We start from the raw sequence: 13,390 nt of genomic DNA on the forward strand, positions 1-13,390 counted from the left end.
GATAGATAGATAGATAGATAGATAGATAGATAGATAGATAGATAGATAGATAGATAATAGATATAGATAGATGGTTTGGCTGTGTCCCCATCCAAATCTCATCTTGAATTCTCATGTGTTGTGGGAGGGACCTGGTTGGAGGGAACTGAATCATGGAGGCAAGTCTTTCATGTGCTGTTATTTTGATAGTGAATAAGTCTCACAAGATCTGATGGTTTTGAAAAAAGGCATTCCCCTGCACAAGCTCTCTCATTTTTTACCAGCCACCATCCATGTAAGATGTGACTTGCTCCTCCTTGCCTTCCGTCATGATTATGAAGCTTCCACAGCCATGTGGAACTTTAATTCCAATTAAAACTCTTTCTTTTATAGATTTCTCAGCCTTGGGTATGTCTTTATCAGCAGCATGATAAGATAGATGATAGATAGATAGATAGATAGATAGATAGATAGATAGATAGATAGATAGATAGATGATAGATAGATAGGGAGTGTATACAGATAGGTGTAGGAAGATAATAGAAATTTCTTCTATACTCCTCCTCTCAGGATAGATTCCTTTCCCCAAAAGTCATTTCTGCCCCCAAAACAGAGACACCAAGAAACTGATTAATGCCGGTATTTTTGAGTTGGATTGTGTGTCTGCCCAGCCAGTCTTGACTGGTCAAGTTGGAACACATGGGACAGGAGAGGGACAGGATCCCAACGTTCACATAGAGCCTGACTTAACTGCTGTGCCTACCAGCCAGTCAACAGAAACCAAGAGAGAGAGATTTGGAGCCATGCCTTTCCAGGGATCTATCCAAAGGCATTTGTAGGTCAGGGTCTGGAACAACTTGCCATCTAGGCCAACTGCCTGTGACTCAGCTCATTCCAACATTTTAATACGAGTGATACCTGGTTAAAAATGAACACCAGAAATGACTGAAAGGAATTCAAGAGCTAGGTATCAAAGGGCAAGAGCTAGCTTATTCCCTCTTGACTTGGTTATGGCAAGAGGTTTATTAATCTAGTCTGCCATGGCAGACATTGTCAGGACCCTCCTGTACCCCTCATTCTTACCACTTTTGTGCATACTGGCCTGACTTCCAACTGCTGGCACCTCTATTTCTTTGCCTGGGAGCTTTCTCTTCCTGACAGAAGCCCCTGAGAGCAGCCCTCAACCAATTACTAATAGGAGTTGGTGTATAAATACCCTAGCCCCCTCACCCTTGGAGCAGGATAGCTCAGAGGCACATTTCTACACTGACTCCTAGAGTTTCTTCAGTGGGAGTAAGCTCCAGTCACCCACAGGAGTAGCTAGCTTGAAAACATACCCTTTATTAACTTTTATCCCCTCCTTCTCTTCACCTTGACCTGCCTCCTAATGTCCCCTTCCTTCCCAAATCTCAAACTGTCTCCACTCTAATCCTTGTTTTAGGACCATTTCTGGGGGGACCCAAACTAAGACAGCTAGGTATTCATTCAGAAGCATTCGTCCAATTCCTTCTATATAGCAAAGGCTGTGGCCCATACCTTAGAGACTTTAAAACCTAGCTGGCAATACCAGTTTATCCAGCCAATGACAATAGAAGACTCTACGTGTTAGAAGCCCTGTCAGAGAGCCCCTGTGCCATATACAGAGAGAAAGAGCAATGATAGCAAAGTTGTTCAGCCCACTGCTCAGCTGGAGCCCCGTGGCAGGATCTTCACCTGGGTCTTTATCTATGTGCATCCAAAATCTCTTTGGGAGATATGCAACTCTCTAAGCTGACCCAGCATGGAGATATGGTTTTAAAAAGCCACATTAAAGAATCACATTAACCATGCCCCCAAGATCTGGGATATAAATCAGAATGCGAATTGTGAACTTACAGTAAGTGAATTTATACCAGCTGCCAGGCAGGCTCAGGAATACTAATATAGCCTTAGCAGCATTTCTCCTCCCCCACGGGAAAATGCCTGGTTGAAGCCAGCTTGCAATTCCAAAGTCAGAAGGTTGCCTGGGAAGCCATGAAACAAAGCCAAATCAAGGCAAAGCAGACACATGGAGATTTTGAGACTGAGAAGAGGGAAACTGAGGACATTCATGTGAGATGGTTTCAAGTTTCCCTTAGAAGGAGAAGTTATCTTCAGAAGGTCAGGTTGGTGAGGCGGATGTTCAAAAATAACAAAGTATGTAGCTACCATTGTGAGGAAGACCATGGAAAATGGACAAATCAGAATGAGAGGCTTTCTGAACAAGAGTAAGTACCCCCACTGATATGGCTTGGCGGTGTCCCCACCCAAATCTCATTTTGAATTGTAGCTCCCACAATTCCTATGTGGTATGGGAGGGACCTGGTGGGAGGTAATTGAATCATGGGGGGGTGGGTCTTTCCCATGCTGTTCTTGTGATAGTAAATAAGTTTCACGAGATCTGATGGTTTTATAAAGGGGAGTTTCCCTGCACAACTCCCTCCTGCCTGCTGCCATGTGAGACGTGTGTTTTGCCTTCCACCATGACTGTGAGGCCTCCTCCCCAGACACGTGGAACTTGAGTCCATGAAACCTCTTTTTCTTTATAAATTACCCAGTGTCGGGTATATCTTTATCAGCTGCGTGAAAACAGACTAATACACCCGTGTTGGCCACCACCCACATTAAAACAACTTTAATTTGAACCTAGTCAAAGTATGTGGGCTTTCCAACCAGGCAGATCCACGGTTTCATCCTCACTCCACCAGAAATTAGCTGTGTGTGGATGTTAGTCTCTGGGCTTTGTTTCTAAAATGTATGTAATAATGCACCAGGTTCTAAAACCCAGTGAGAATTCTGTGAGATTATGCATGCAAAGTGCCGAGCATGGGGCCTGACTCATAGCAAGTATCAAATAAGTGGTGGAGAAGTTGTCATTTTCACTTGTGGTTGATAATTTCCACTTTTGCCTTTCTGCAGCCTAGAGATAGAAGCAGATAATGCATGTGTCATCTACATCTGGCAAAAGCCAAAGGTTTGGAAGATGGACAAAGGAATCCAGGTGAAAAGGAGCCCATGATTGAAGTGCATTACCAGGTGCACCAGTTCAAATGCAATCAGGAGGAACAAGGGGAAGAGGGAGAAGTCTAGAGCAGGACTTCTCAAACTGACTATTCAATTCACCTGGAGATCTTAGTGCAATGCAGACTCTGATGCAGTAGGTCCTGGCGGGAACTTGATATTCTGCATTTTGACCAAGCTCCAAAGTGAATGTCAGTGCTGTTGTCCTTGGTCCACACAGGGAGGAGCAAGGATCTGAGGCTGGGAGAGCAAACGTCAAGTTCAGAAGAAAGACTGGAATTTTGGGGACAAAACCGAAATATGGCTAAAGGAAACCAGTAAGTATGCTTTGAGTTGTATTTTCCATTGCATCTGAAGCTGTGCTGGCCAACATGGTAGTCACTGGCCCTGTGTGGCTATGGGCTAGCCCTAATGGACATGTGCTCTAACATGTAAAATGCACACTGAATTTTCAATACTTGGTACCAAGAAAATAATGTAAAATATCTCAATACTTTAAAAACATTATTACATGTTGAAATAATATTTTAGATATATTGAGCTAAATAAAAGATACCTGTATTATTGAAATTAAATTATTATTGAAATTACCTGTTAATTTCACCTGTTTCTTTTTACCTTTTCTTTTTAATATAGCTACAAAAAAATTAAACTTACATTTGTGGCTTATGTTAAATTGAACAGCCCTAGTCTAGAAAGGGTTTCTTTCTCTCGCCTTCTCTGAGCTTCTGCCCAAAACCCCACTCTCAGCAATTCCTGTAGTGTCCCAGGGAAAACTCTAGACTAGAGAGATTTATTGCTCTGAAGGGGAGACGGGCAGGCCTGTGCGAGGGAGCTGTTTGGGAGGAACAAGGTAGAAACATGCCAAGTCATTCTCTGCAACAGCAGAGCCATAGCCATGGGGCCGGCTGGGAGGCCTGGATCCTGGAGATGCCAGCCTGCCATGCTCCAGTGCCTTCTGTCTGGGCCTCATCAGTCCTTTCTCGTGTTCTCCTCCCTATCCTGGGCGACAGGTAATTAGCAAGGCCAGCTGGCAGCCTCCACCGGGCACTGCCGCCAGAGAGCCGGCAGCCGGCCTGCAATTACTGTAATCCTGGCTTGGCCTCCAAAGAGAGCTCTATTCAGCTCTCCCTCTGCAAGTTGGCTTGAGGTGATGGGGCTTGTAACCTGTACATTCTCTGGGTGCCTCCTGGCAATGAAAGGCCCACAGAAGAAAGTCTCCAGTGTGCCTACCTGCAGCAGACTTCCTTTGGTAAATAACTAGACAGCTGGAACTAAGTCATTGCCTGTTGACGGCATGGAGGGGTGATATTTGAAATGTCTCGCCCAAGCCATATATTCCCAATTTTTTTTTTTCATGTGTTCCCAGTATCTCCTCTTTCCAGAAAGTGTTTCCCAGGACCAGCAGCCAGTCCTTCTAACTCCAGGAAGCTTGTCCAGGGCAGATCCCAGGCACCTCTGAAATGTGTTAAGAATGACGCTAGAAAATCCATGAATTTTAGGTTCCATGAAGCTAGTCTGGCCCTAGAAGGGAATGAGAAAAAAGGCTACTTTATCAAATGGATAACTTTCAGCAAAGACAGCAAGCGCAAGGCATGCTGGTCTGAACAGACGAAGGACACGCAAAGAGATTGCCAAAATGTCCTCACTTTCACTGGGCTAACCCTTTAGCCTCTCAAGCTTCAGTTTTCCCATATGCAACATGGGCATAATAGTAGCATGTACGTCACAGGGCTGCTGTGAGAATTAAATGAGACATTCTGTGTCAAGGGTTTAACATGGCAAGCACCCAACAAATATAAGCATTAAAAGCTAAGTAAAGTAACATACAAGGGAATGAACCTGAAGAAGCTAGACAGATGGAATACACGTAGACCTAGCCTGACAGAAGCTTCCAAATTGGAGCACTGAGATTTAGAAGGGGCAGGGGTAGGGCGGGCTCCTTTTAAAGGAACAGTCTCTCCTTTTTGGGAGGGGAGTGAGAAAAGGTTATCTTGGAGGTTTAGTGGGTGAAGGACCCTCACTGCTGGCACAGCAGTCTGCGGTGCATTTTGGGGCCCAGTGACATCATTTGTAAGGTCCAGTGCAAAATAAAAACACAGGACCACTTGTTCATAAATCAGGATAAAGGTGCCATCAAAGGAACTGAAATAGAAAACTTTCTCCACTCTTCTACTCTTCTACTGTCTGTCTGTCTGTCTCTTGTTCCTTTTCTCTCTCCCACTTCTGTGTTTTTATTTGTTATTTAATGTGCCATCTCCTCAGGCAAAAGAATACTCAGACAGTGTGACTGTCACAGGTACTGGGAATCCTGTGACTCAGCACTTGCCAGCCCTCAGTCCCACCTGCCAGGCTCCTCCTCCCAGCAGCCACCAGACTGATGCCTGCACCCCAGCCAAGGGCAGAGGAGCCAATCTCCCCTTCCCACTGGCTGACTACCCCAACCCGTAGTGGATAGGCAATGCTCAAGGATTGCAGCCTCCATGCTGGGCACACTGGTATGGATCAGGTGGGCAGAGGCTTGCTCCTGCCAAGCTGTTCACCAGGCATGCCGAGGTGCAACCATATCTTGCTCCTAGATGCCACTAAGTGCATGCACCCAAGTTCACTCTTCCCACACCAGTGCCTAGGCTTCTGTTGGGGATGGAGGGCAGCATCAATCATTGGACAATGCCTGGGGACACCTGGTGGTGGGGGTGTCTGAAGTCACTGGGGAGTGGCAGAGAAAGAGACAGAAAGAGAGTGAGGCCAAACAGTATCAGGATGTTATGGGGCACAGGAACGAGTGACAGAGAACTCATCCTGGGGAGATGACGAGGTGGAAAGGCAGCAGCAGGACAGCTCTACAGTCCCATCAAAATCGGCTTACAAAACCCAAAATCAAAGGTATAATTATCAGGAGTTTCAAGGTGGCAACCTTGGAGCATTAAACCCCAAATGTAGGCCTCTGAGCCAGGTTCTGTGCCACTCCACTGCTTGTGTGTCTATGAAGCAGGCTTTCTGGAGGGACGTGGCTGTCTTGCAGTATTTCAACACCATGTTTCCCATCCCAAGTAGAGCCTCAGATTCAGACCCCAGCTCTACCACTTACTAGTTTCAATCACGTTGGGCAAGTATTTTAACCTTCCAAGACCCAGTGTATGCATCCGTAAAATGGGACTAATGATACAACCAACTCTTAAAAGTTGTTGTGAGGATTAAAATGTTATGTAATAGGGCTTAGTGTGATGCTTCAACGCATTCTCTTCATTTAGCATAAGGCAAGACCTTAAAAACTGTTAGCTATTGCTAGCAAAGTGACTTTTTAAAGGCAGGCATGCTTCTCCCAATTTATCTCTTGGAAACCTAATCCATCACACTTTTCTGAGCTCAGAGATCCACTGTTTCCCTTCTTCCAGTAGATGGTGAGTGGCTGAATGAGACAAAACAATAATGGGCCAGGGGTTCCAGGGAAGGGTCTGTATCTGCTTTTGCCAAGCAATAGACCCCAGTGCCTAGCCTGATTCCTGACTAGTACAGGAATGCTTGTCCAATTAATGGAAGTCTGGATGGATGGATGGATGGATGGATGGATGGATGGATGGATGGATGGATGGATGGAAAGATGGAAGCAAGAGATAGAAGAAAGGATGGACAGATGGAAGGGAGAGATCCTTTTTTATGGTTTGAATGACTCTAAGGTCGTTCCCAGCTCTGACAAGCCATTATGCTAGTAAGTCACTTTCATTATTTCCATTTTTTCCCATGAAGGATGAAGTTGGAAGTTCCAGAGTCTTCTCTTCACATAATGGGACATGCAAGGGGGAAACCAAATCAAAAGTATAGAGTGGGTTGGTGGATGTCTTTGACATGGTGAGGTCTTGTTCCTAACGGAGCTTTTCCTCTTGGTCACGTTACCTCTGAAGGTATCTAGGGCCCCATACTCTATTCCGGGGGGCTGTGGCCCACATGGGTCTGTGTAGTCAGACAGTGGCTAAAGCAAATTCTCTGGCTGCAGAAGAGCCTCAGTCCTTCTGTCTGATTGGCTGGCAACATGACCAAGAGTGTTCTCTAGCAGATGGCCATGAGGAGGACAACTGGGCAGCCATGTGGCTCCCTGGCACTGGGATGGATGGCATCACTCCCAAGACCTGGAGCCTCTTGATCTCACTTAGCTCCTGTCTCCATGGTCCCTCTTCTTCCTCTCTCCCTCAGGGGTGGAGTCTTAATTTATATGAGAGCAGAGAAAAAAAAATGTGTTCTGCAGGTAAATGCACAATGATTTCTGCCTTACATTTAAGCAAGTGGATGTTTAAAAACTCAGTAGTCAGGAATTTGCATCCCTCTTCCTGCTTTGTTTTCTTCTTTCCCCCAAAGCAGTAGGTGACTCTGTCTATCTGGGCCAGGGAGAAAGAGACCCAGTCTAGGGATTGCTTCTCAAATTTTAATGCTCACATCAATCCCCTAGGGATAATACAATTAAACATGGCTCAGTGAGGGATTGAGCTCTGAGAAATGTGTCATCAGGTGATTTTGTTGTTGTGCAAATATCACAGAGCAGAGTCCAAACTCTTACATAAACCTAGATGGCATACCTAGGCTGTATGATATGGCCTATTGCTCCTGGGCTATAAACCTCTACGGCATGTGACTGTACTGAATCTTGCAGGATATGGTAACACAATGGTAAGTATTTGTGCATCTAAACATATCTAAACATAGAAAAGGAACAGTAAAAACACAATTTAAAAGATTTTAAAATGGTACACCTGTATAGGGCCCTTACCATGAATGGAGAATGGAGTTTGCAGGACCAGAAGTTGCTCTGAGTGAGTCAATGAGTGAATGTGACCTAGGATATTATTGTACACTACTGTAGACCTTATACACATTGGACACTTAGGCGACACTAAATCTACAAAAGAATATTTTTCTTTCCTTTAGCTTACTGTATCTTTTTTTATTACTATTTTATAAACTTTTTGACTTATGTAATAACACTTAGCTTACAACAAAAACGCATTGTACAGCTATACAAAAATATTTTCTTTCTTGGCAAAGCATGGTGGCTCACACCTATAATCCCAGCACTTTGGGAGGCAGAGGCAGGCAGATCATTTGAGGTCAAGAGTTCAAGACCAGCCTGACCAACATGGTGAAATCCCATGTCTACTAAAAATTTTTTAAAAATTAAAAAAAAATCTTTCTTTACATATTCTTATTCTATAAAGCTTTTTTTTCTATTTTGTTAAAATTTTTTAAATGATTTTTTAAAAGCTAAGGCACAGAGGCTCACGCCTATAATCTCAGCACTTTGGGAGGCTGAGGCAGGCGGATCACCTGAGGTTAGGAGTTCAAGACCAGCCTGGCCAAAACAGTGATACCCTGTCTCTACTAAAAATACAGAAATTAGCCAGGTGTGGTAGTGTGCACCTGTAAACCCAGCTACTTGGGAGACTGAGACACACGAATCACTTGAACCTGGGAAGCAGGGGCTACTGTGAGCTGAGATTGTGCACTGTAGCCTGGGCAACAAAGTAAGACTCCATCTCAAAAAAAAAAAAAAAAAAAAAAAAAAACGGAGCCAGGCGCAGTGGCTCACACCTGTAATCCCAGCACTTTGGGAAGCCGAGGCAGGCAGATCATGAGGTCAAGAGATCAAGATCATCCTGGCCAACATAGTGAAACCCCATCTCTACTAAAAATACAAAAATTAGCTGGGCATGGTGGCATGCACCTGTAGTCCTGCTACTAGGGAGGCTAAGACAGAAGAATTGCCTGAACCCAGGAGATGGAGGCTGCAGTGAGCCGAGATCACACCACTACCCTACAGCCTGGCAACAGAGTGAGACTCCTTCTCACAAAAAAACAAAAACAACAACAACAAAAACAAAAAAAAACTAAGGCACAAACACACATTAGCCTAGGCCTACATAGGGTCAGGATCATCAATATCACTGACTTCTATTTCCACATCTTGTCCCACTGGAAGGTCTTCAGGGGCAATAATACACATGGAGCTGTCATCTCCAATGATGACTTCTGGAATACCTCCTGAAGGGTCTGCCTGAGGCTGTTTTACAGTTAATTTTTTTTAATAAGTAGAAGGAGTATAATCTAAATAATGATTTAAAAAGTATAGTATAGTAAATTCAAGAATCAGTAATATAGTCAACTGTTATCAAGTATTCTATACCAAGCATAGTCATATACACTATCCTTTTATACGATTGGCAGTGTAGGCTTGTGTATTAGTCCATTTTCATGCTGCTGATAAAGATATACCTAAGATTGGGCAATTTACAAAAGAAAGAGGTTTACTGGACTTACAGTTGCACATGTCTGGGGAGGCCTCACAATCATGGTGGAAGGCAGCAAGTCATGCCTTACATGGATGGCAGCAGGTGAAAGGAGAGCTTGTGCAGGGAGACTCCTGTTTTTTAAAACCATCAGATCTCATAAGACTTATTCACTATCACAAGAACAGCATGGGAAAGATCTGCCCCCACAATTTAATTATCTCCCACCGAGTCCCTCCCACAACACATGGGAATTCAAGATGAGATTTGGGTGGGGACATAGCCAAACCGTATCAGTTTGTTTACACCAGCATCACCAAAAATATATGAGTAATGCTACAATGTTAAGATGCTTGCATCACTAGATGATGAAAATTTTCAGCTCCATTATGATCTTATGAGCTCACCATCATATATCTTGCCTGTGACCAAAACATCATTATTTAACACATGACTACACTCAACTGCAGTTTCTGACTCAAGAGGTGTAGAGCAAGGTCTAAGATTCCAGATTTCTAACAAACTCCCAGGCAATGCCAATGCTGACGGCCCAGGAAGCTCTCATGCCCACTTTGGGGTGTTTTTGTTTTTGTTTTTGTTTTTGTTTTGAGACAGAGTCTTACTCTGTCACCCAGGCTGGAATGCAGTGACATGATTTCACCTCACTGCAATCTCCACTTCACTGGTTCAAGAATTCTCCTGCCTCAGCCTCCCAAGTAGCTGGGATTACAGACGTGTGCCACCATGCCCGGCTAATTTTTTGTAATTTTAGTAGAGATGGGGTTTCACCATTTTGGCCAGGCTGGCCTCAACTCCAGACTCAAGTGATCCCTCCGCCACAGCCTCCCAAATTGCTTGGATTACAGGCGTGAGCCACCACGCCTGGCTTCACAATCTCACTTTGAATAGCAAGACTTTGTGGAAGAGAGAGAGAGATAGTCCTAAAAGGGGAGAGCAAGGAAAAATAAGCACATCATCGAATATATCAAAACATTCTTGTACTACACACAAGCTTGAGTTCTAGGAACAAGTCCGAGAGAAAAAGGGAAAAGGGTGGGAGGGTGTTGGGGAGATGTGCAGCCAACTGGTCTACTCCTCTGCTTTTGCTCCAAATGAGGCTCAAAACCAGATGGTGGTTGGTTTGTTTTCAGCAGTTCATCTTCACAGCCTGGGGAGGTCATAGTCTAAGAAGGGAAGGAAACTGAGATATTATAGCCACGGAGCATTTTCTCATCCCCCCAGATTACCCTTGAGAGGCAGGATGGGAGCTGCCTGTGGTCCCCACCCTGGGCTCTCCTTTAGACTGAAAACAAATGCTGGCCTCCTCCTGGTCCACCTGCCTGCAGACTGGAAGGCACTCTCTGCCCTGGCTGCTCACACACACAGTATCCCCAGTGCTCTGGGCTAATTGGACCTGAGATAGGGAGATGGCTTCAGGCTTGGCGAGGCATTTTTCTCTTCCTTCTTGGCAAGGATCCAGAACCAGCGGATCATTGAGGACCACAGAAGAGAGAGGCGAGAGGGCCCTTGAGCAGCCAGCATTCACGATTCAGAATGTCTAGTGGGCTTGGGCTTTGGAGCCACCACAGGGATGATGGCATCTTTCACAGGGTTCTTGTTATCCTTTATTTTACAAAGCAAAGAGGCAATGACAACCCCAAATGGATTAGATACTCAAGAGCCCTCCTGGGCCACTTTTCCTTCGTCCGTTGGGATCTTCAGTTCAAAGACCCACAAGTGTCTTTGCTCAATTTCTTTCAAGCCAAACTCTAGCCAGCCCTCTAAATCCTTCCAAAGAAAAACGGAGAAGGGCTTAGGAGAATACTATACCCACTTAGCCAATGAAAGATGTCTTGGCCTGCCTGCCTAGGCAACAATCTAGCGTCAAGGATTGCAAGCCCAAATGCCTACAAGGGCTAGGCAGGAAACGCGATGAGCCAGGAGGGGTGAATATGAGGAAACTGGGAATGGTTGTCAAACGGGCAGCTTCAGCTGATTGTTGCCCTGTGGGTTCATGGACACAGCCTTCCCAGATCCTAGGTTTTGGGGGCCATTCTAAGAAATCGATGTCTTAAAATAATAACAGGTTTTAGAAAGCATGTACTACGTGCTAGACACTGTTCTAAGCACTTTACTTGTTTTACCTTACTTGCTTCTCACCATGACCTGGTGACGAGGTACTATAATTTTCCCCATTTCACAGATGAGGAAGCCAATGCACAGGGAGATGAAATAACTTGCCCGAGGTCTTTCGGCTGGCATAATGACAGAGCTGAGATTTGAATCTAGGCAGTGTGGCTCCAATTCCATGTTCATAACCACCATGCTCTGTCTACTGCTGGCCAGAAAAGATCCTCCCACATGATCCAATCTTCAAAGGCAGCAAAGGCACATGCAAGCTTTCTTGTGCTTTCAGTCTCTCTGGCTTTCCTTCTGCTACCAGACAGGAAAAACTCTGCTTTTAAAGGTTTCACCGGATTGGGTCAGGCCCACCCAAATAATGTTGTAATTTAAGGTTGATTGACTTGCTACTTTAATCCCATCGGCAAAGTCCCTTCCCAGCAGTGTGTAGACTCATGTCTCACTAAATAGCCAGGGGATGGGAATTTGTGGAGGGAGGTCCGTGTTTGAAATTCTGCATACCACAGCACTTAAAAACTTTTTAAAAACCTCATTTATGATAAACACATCTGCAGGGCAGGGGTTTCTAACCTGTGGGCCAATTATTTTATTTGATAAATCTTTACGTAGCACCCACTGGGTGACGGCATTGTGCTAGGTGCTGGGAATACAGCATTTTACATGGCAGACAAGCCCTCCACCCCGATCTTCCAGATAGCTTATGGCTAAGGCAATCATGATCCCTGGGCTCCATTCCTGATACTCTGGTTGAGTATTTATTTGTCTTCAGTTACATGCCCCACAAACCCTGTTCGTTTTTTCCTCCACCCTGAATATTCATAACCACGAATTGCTCCGTTTTCCTAATCAGTCTCCCATGTGAGGTACATTTAAACAGGGACCACATCTAACACCTCTGTTCTAATGTCTTGGCCAAAGCAAATAGAATTACAAATGAACAGGAGGCTGCTAAATTCCCAGTCCCAGGAGATAGCTGCTATCAACAGGGCAACCTAAAGTCCCCGATCCAGGACGCCAGATGTGGACTGGCACTGGGAGAGCAGGAAGAGATTTGGTGATTTCCCGAATGCCAATTTTTCTGAGTCCTGTGGTTTGAGATGTCAGGCATCCTCCTCTCACTCATGGTAGCCTCCTAAAAGGAGATCATTTCCACCTCCGTTTGGGGCTTAAAATTCCTGAGAACTTGAGATGTTACCTGCTGCTAAAGTATGATTATGCACAGCCAAATGGCCTGATCCAATATGCACGGCCTTATAGTCTAATATTCTCATTAATTCAATTTCATTAGTATTTCCTGAACCCCTTGCATTAGATGCTTTAGGAATTTAAGTGGTTTCCTCACCTTTTACCAGCCCTCTTCTCAGCACACAGTTCACCTACACGTAGCATCCTATATGACCTAGAAATGGATCTGTATATTTTAAAAATATATCTGTTTGCCAATACCCAGCAAAGTGTGACATCCCGGGAGAAATAGAAGAATGCAGATGTGGTTTAAGTAGTGACTCCCTTGGTTGGAATTAATCTCTCCCTTCTCCATGCTCCTCTTAACACTGACTCCCAAATGCTGGGATTAGCATGGGGATAAAACCTGACCCTGAGGTGTTAGTTGCACTTGACTGAGAATTACCTCCCTTCTCTTGATGCCTAGGAAAATGTTCCAGGCTTCTGTAGGGTCCTCTCCTGCAAGTCCAGCAGGTCCAGAGATCACAGGCAGGCCACCAGGGTATTATCTGCATAAATGTTTAATGGACCTATTGGGAGAGTCAATGACAAATGTTGAGTGGGACCCACAGAACTAAAACTATTTTTTAAAAAAGGAGTTGGGGGTTAACAGCCCACCCCTCCACCTTCGAGATGGGGCTCCAGATATTAATAATAATAAGAGCTAATATTTATTGGGAACTTACTCTGTGCATGCACGTGCTTAGTGTGGGCTTACATCATCTTAT

The 13,390-nt window shown here is 44.7% G+C and overlaps 1 long non-coding RNA gene across 11 annotated transcripts in view; it reads left to right on the top strand.

Annotated features, from left to right (window-relative positions):
• LOC111533110 overlaps positions 1 to 13,390 on the top strand; it is a 130,276-nt gene that overhangs the window by 18,313 nt on the left and 98,573 nt on the right. For all 11 annotated transcript variants that reach the window (XR_002728750.2, XR_002728752.2, XR_002728759.2 and 8 more), the window contains exon 3: positions 2,917 to 3,335. This is a non-coding gene — a long non-coding RNA (uncharacterized LOC111533110). The remainder of the gene's footprint in view (positions 1 to 2,916; positions 3,336 to 13,390) is intronic.

This window comes from Piliocolobus tephrosceles, chromosome 2, assembly GCF_002776525.5.
Source record: "Piliocolobus tephrosceles isolate RC106 chromosome 2, ASM277652v3, whole genome shotgun sequence".
Lineage (NCBI taxonomy): Eukaryota > Metazoa > Chordata > Mammalia > Primates > Cercopithecidae > Piliocolobus > Piliocolobus tephrosceles.